The sequence below is a fragment of the Ambystoma mexicanum genome, chromosome 9 (assembly GCF_040938575.1).
Source record: "Ambystoma mexicanum isolate Mex_15411 chromosome 9, UKY_AmexF1_1, whole genome shotgun sequence".
NCBI lineage: Eukaryota > Metazoa > Chordata > Amphibia > Caudata > Ambystomatidae > Ambystoma > Ambystoma mexicanum.
In genome coordinates this window covers 1,310,089,812-1,310,095,811 of record NC_090931.1, presented here as the reverse complement: position 1 = coordinate 1,310,095,811, position 6,000 = coordinate 1,310,089,812, and the positions used below count along the sequence as shown (strand labels likewise).

Here is a 6,000-nt window from a genome sequence, read left to right as displayed (position 1 = left end):
CCCGGACCCCGAGGTGGAGCCCCTTCTGCTCATGGCGATGTGCGATGGTAGCTCGTCGGGAGGAGATCAGTCAGGCCGTGGCGTACTTCAGTTGCCGGAGGGCACGTGGTAAAGTCCCCGATGTAGCGGAAAGAGGAAGGTGGTGGCACGTGTGCGGCCACCGAAGGAGCAGGAGGAGGTGCCTGCGGCGGAGGAGCCGGTAGGCCTGCCGAGCACGAGTGTGGCGGATTGCCAAGGAGGAGGAGGACTCCGCGGTGCGCACTGGAAGACCTCGTCGCCAGTGTTACCCTCTTAGAAGGGCCAGTAAGGAGGACGCGCACACGGAGTGGATGTAATAACTTCTTTATTCATCTCATCTCTAATCGGAACTGGCGCCTTCGCGCCTTACCCAGAACTCCCCGTTCCTCCTTCCCGCTCCCCAATACAATAACTCCGCCTCCCCAACGGCGGGGGCTGCACTCATTAACTCTCGAGTGCCTGGCAACGATAGGGTAGGTGACTCAGTATTTGGTCACCTATAATTGTGATCTGTTTAGGTCCATATATCAGGTAATGTTATTTTCTGTGATATCATCAGGTCATATGTGACATGAAGTCATTTCCTGCGATATCATTATTCTAATTACTATTTTGAAACTTTAAAAAAATCCTACATCTTTTTGGTCACATAATGTTGGCAAGTATGAAATCGCATTAACATATGACGCACGGACAATGGACACGGTAATGTTATTGTTAAAACACGCATTGAAGACAGTATTTGAACTGAACTCCACTGTTACCTAGTTGCAACGCATGGGCATGCAGCCCCAGTAACATTTCGACTCCCGTGCGTGATCACGTGTTAGAGTACGTTTTTTCAGATGGGCGTAAACATCAACCCAAACGTACCGTCACGTGATTCATGCCCGAAGCTCTGTGGATGGAAGCGAGCGGCTGTTTCAGGAAGCAGATAGCTTCGTTTGTTTACAGAACCGAGCGCGCAAGGGTGAGTCACCCTTTTCCTCGTGTGTCAAATGTGAATGCCGTTTAACTACTTTTATCGTATACAGGAGCCGTCTATAGTGAAATTGCCGTGTTTTTGCAGGCATTGTGTAGCCCACTACGGCACTACATTGGAGCTGATGTTACATTTTAAGGTGACTGGATACCAGATAGCCCTTCTGTGAGTGTTTAAACTATTATGTACACACAAAGTTTGCTGTAATTTTCCACGTGCATTAAGTTTACTGCAGTGTAAATGCAATATACCACGAATAGAGTAGTAATTTTGTATATTTCTATTGCAGGGCACCTGTATATTATTGAGCAATCTGTTTCTGCACTTACTAAGAAGGTGAGATCGCCTCTAATAATTCATTTGATGCCATATGAGTGAAACATTGGCACGGATTGGACAGGTCTTAGAAAATTCGTGAGTTATTCTATAGTGGTGAGGCAGCCTATGATAACCGTTAACTGCTGAAACCGGTTGACACGTGGATTGATGCCATGCAATTTTTTTTTTCCAGACTCCACAATAACCTAGACCTTTGAGGCAATTGTTCTCCGTCATATTTGTTTTGACGGGTCTTTACATTAAAATGCGTTTTTTTTTAATAGTTTGGGTTTTTACAATATTGGCCAATAATAAAGATTTTTGGCCAAAGATAAGTTATCCTTGGGTTTCCTACACTTTTTAAAAGTGTTTTTTTTATTTTTATTTTCGTACTTTAATAGATCACCCTTCACGGTTGATGACATAGGATGTCCACACAGCCAAATATATCTACAAAAACTGTTCTTTTTCTATCCAATTTTAGATAGATCCGCCACCGTCCGCTAGGAACATTTGTGGAGAGGCAGGGATAGTTAGTGGTTTCTCTCTCTGTCCTCTTTTGTTAATAAGCTATGGAATGACATCTAGGCTGTGTGGGCAGCTTTTGTGACTCGATGGCATGAATGATATATGGCTGCTGCACGTAATCTGACAGTGTGAAGAGTCTGCCTCTCTGGTGTTGGAGTATTCCTTGGCTAAACACCACTTCCTTCAGACTATAGAAAGTTTGGACTGATCTCCCAAATGCCAGAAAGCATTCTTCTGTTAAGGATAAAAAGTGAATACAGGAAGAGATGTATAATTAAGTGGTACTGTAAGGAAAGAGAGAAGATGCCATGGAAAGAGGGTGAGAGTATAAATAAGAGAGCCACAAAAGGACTGACAGCACGGTAGAATTAAGGACTGTAGCAGAAGGGTTTAATTGCAAGAGAGAAACGCACCACAGCTTTGCAGCACAGTAGAGCCACATTAAATGGGGTCTTAAACCAATAAACTATAGTTAAAGAGAGGGGGACTGCAAGGCAACAGTGAGAGAATGCAGGAGCATGCTCGTACCCTCATTCTGAATGTCACCACTGCGAAAGGACTTTTTCATTGCATCTGCACCATCGGATGAGCATGTATCTAGGAGTAGAGAACAGAATGCAGAAATTCTCTAAAGTTCCTATGCACAAACTTACTTCTCATGTTGTTTGGGGTGCATCATTCCAATTCTGCCATAGAAGCATGCATTGATCTCAACTCGCACACTTTTGGCGTGTATCACCTGCCATCAAATCACTTTAGCTACCTGATGTTAGAAAATATTTCTCTTTTCTGTACCTTTCCTTCCATTTTTGTGGACACCCAAACCTTTTGCTTTTATTTTTGATCTTGACCTGTACTTTTTACAGTGCAGCGAAGCCACTACACTGTCTTCTGGTCATCTGTTATGGGGAAACTGACATGTCCTCCAGGCTGTCAGTACTGGGAAAAATTGTTTCCCTTACTCTAGTTATTTTGTTACTACTTTTAGTAACCTATCACCTGCGGCAACTTTTATCATTGTACAATGCATCTTTTCAATGCAGTACAATAGGGTGCACTTTTTGTTTTTGCCCTAGACTAACACTCAAAGGATGTTTGGTTACATTTGGTGTGCTAAATGGACAAGCTGGTGGCAGCAGTTACTTTTTTTACCATTTTTCTGTGCTTTTCGTTTTAGTCTTAGCGCGTTTACCTACTAACTGTCGCTAGCGACCAAACATGGCTATGCCACAAGGTTTTCGCTTGTCCTTTGGCCATCTTGTTTCTTAGCCGCCTTCCTTATCCTGATATGGACTTCCAGTGCCCGGGAAAGCAGAAGTTTTGGCAGGCTACTGGAGGGCTGTGTGTGTTTGCAGGCAGGATGTAGGTAGGTTAGGACTGTCTGGTCCCAATCCACAAACTGGTTTCAGTGTGTCTGGGTGTTATGCATGTGTGGTCCTGATTGGACCACTGCTATGGTGTGTGTGGGGCTAGTTCTGCTATTGGATAATGGGAGTTTTGGCTCTTACCTGGCTATTAGAATAAGAAGAGGACCCCTGCACCCACTGTTCAGAGATCCTGAAGGAGCCAAGATGCCTGTCCAGCTGTGGGCCCCGTGAAGAGACCGGAGACCCGTCTGGAGGATTCTTGTCTTGCTATTGATCTTCAGCAGACCTGCGAGGGAGCTGCGACCCTGGGAGTGGAGGGAACATCCATTCTGGACGTCTGCTCGGTACCTTGCAAAGAAGAGCCGTCGGAGGTGTCCTGGGACCGTCCTGTGGCTGACCAGATCTGCGTTTGGGCTGCCAACGTCGCCATTCCACGGTGGAACTTGGGGGATCCTCAGCTTGTCCTAGAAGACTTACCTCAGCGAAAGTTAGGAGTCCTAGCGTCAAGGACACCCGAGATAGGATGGAAAGTCTGACCGCGACAAGTGAGTCCCTTTGCGTCGCCGTGCTGCGGTGACCACTGTTCGAAACAGCTTACCAGAGTCGAGAGTCCAGTCCCGAGAGGGATCCGGCATGGTGTTTTTCTGCAATCTTCATCCGAGAGCCCTTGCACCAGCAAAAGACACCGACTGGAGATCTGCTCGAACCTGCAACCCCTGCGAATCAAGGACTGAGGCTGACGGCGGGAAAAGCAACCTCTCACCTTCTTCCATCGACCTGCCAAGTCCTGTGAAGAATCGGAGTACGGGGGTGAGTTACAGTGGTTCTTGACTGTCCCTAAAGTTTTCCGAACTCTTATAAAACTTTTGCTATACTTTGGCTTTGCCATTGCTTGTTCACGCAAGCCTTCTGAAAGTTGGGGACACTTCTATTAGTTCGAATACAATGTCCTCTAACCCATGGCACTGTTCACTGGACCCCAGAAACCCTACCATAATTTTTTCCTGCATCACAAACTTTGTCGGAACTTTTCCAGAACCTTTGGGCTCAAGGCACCAGACAACTTAGGGAAGGACTTTTGTAGTTAGGGTTAATTCTCTGTGGACCTGTAGTGCATAAACTAATTTGTACTTTCTTTTACAGGGGTTTGATTTGTATTATGCCCTACTCTGGTGACCCTGTATATGTAATCTATTATTAGTGTTGTGTGATACTTCTACCTGTTAGTAGTCATTTTTCATAGTGATATTTGGCCATAAATAACTATTTTCATACATACTGCCGAAGTATAATTTGTGTTTCCCATTGTGTGTATTCATTGTGGCTTTACAAGCTCACCACCTCTTGAGACATAGCCTAGACCTCTCGTCACTGCTACCTTGAACTGGTTTGGCTACAGCTCCCAGAGATGTCCCTGTCACAATATAGGTTGGCCTTCTATACATCTGTCCACCAGGCCAGAGTATAGAAAATCTGTCCTAACATCTGGCAAGCCTCTTACCCGCCTATACGCTTCAATGGGCTCTCACCTGGCCTAAACAAAATTTGTCTGTTTTTACCCTCCCATGGAACTCAAATGATTGCGATCTATGGCCATGAACAAATTGTCCATTTTTCTGTAAAAGATACATTCACGCTCAATCTGCTGAAATCAATGATGATCCCATTGCAGCTTTCCAATGCACACAAAACAGAATTCACATCAGACAGACCAAAGAGCGCAGCAAAAGGCACAGAAGCTTGGGCGGTACCTGGGTTCCTATGCCCTTTACTGAACGGGTGCGGTGTGACCCCCAGTGCCCCGATAAGATTTTGAAGTGGGAGTACTTTACTCCCTATTTTTGAAAGTTGGGAGTACAAACAGTTCCCAATGGCAATATTTTGTAATCGAGTAAAAATATGTTTAACTGTAAAACAGATTTTTGGGTGAGCAATACATCTTTGAATCAGGTTATTAATGCACGGTAAAAGATAAATTTGACCTCTTACATAATTATAGTAATTTCTTCCTATGGTACTACATGAACTACTGGTCCAAACATTATCTGTAGGGCTGGGGACTCCGAAATGGGAAGAGTGTGAAGAATCTGATGTAATATTGTTCGTGCTCTTCCCAGTGGTTCCTCCTGCTCATGAGAATGAGCATCTGAGCAGTATATGGAGTCTGACCAATGACACAAGTGAGGCACATGAAAATATGCCCAGTCAAGCCTTTATAAATGGTAGTTTTCATGATGGGGTTGCTAAAAGTTCTCTAATGACAAAAAAGAATTTCTGTCCAACCTTGTCAGGAATGGGTCAACACAAAGTGAGGGGGTCTAATGTAGTGTTTAAAGACCTCATCACTCCACAGACCCATTAAGCTCTCCAAACCAAAAGTTCCTAAAAGTTGGACAAAAAAAAATGTTCTGAAACCTAATCCTGAGCCGGCTTGTGAGCACCCAGGCTATCTAACCCTAGACTATGCACAAAGTCCAAAGTTCCAGCCAAAGAATCACAACCTATTACTATACATTAACCCAAAAGAGCATAGGCCCCTAGCCTCCATCCCTTGGGAGTACTTACAATACTGAGGGGTCTCATTCAGACTTTTCACAGTATCCTCCTCTCCAGGCCACTGGGGTGCAGTTCACTTCCATTGGACTCGGACTCCTGGTAGGCACCACCAATAGAGCTTTCCATCCTTCACAACCAAAACTCTGGAGTTCCTGTCCTCACTCTCCTCTCCCTCCTCCACTTGCACTCAGGCCTCCCAGGGCCCTTCTCTCCCCCTCCCTCCTACTCAAA

General features: G+C 45.1%; 1 protein-coding gene across 8 annotated transcripts in view; it reads left to right on the top strand.

The window, feature by feature from the left end:
• The first annotated feature begins 857 nt into the window (after positions 1 to 857).
• Positions 858 to 6,000, top strand: part of SEC22A (SEC22 homolog A, vesicle trafficking protein) — a 635,166-nt gene continuing 630,023 nt past the window's right edge. For 2 of the 8 annotated variants that reach the window (XM_069616678.1, XM_069616683.1), the window contains exons 1-2: positions 887 to 988; positions 1,290 to 1,336. The gene's annotated coding sequence lies outside the window, so the exon portion shown is untranslated. The other 6 variants (XM_069616677.1, XM_069616679.1, XM_069616676.1 and 3 more) reach the window with 6 other exon arrangements.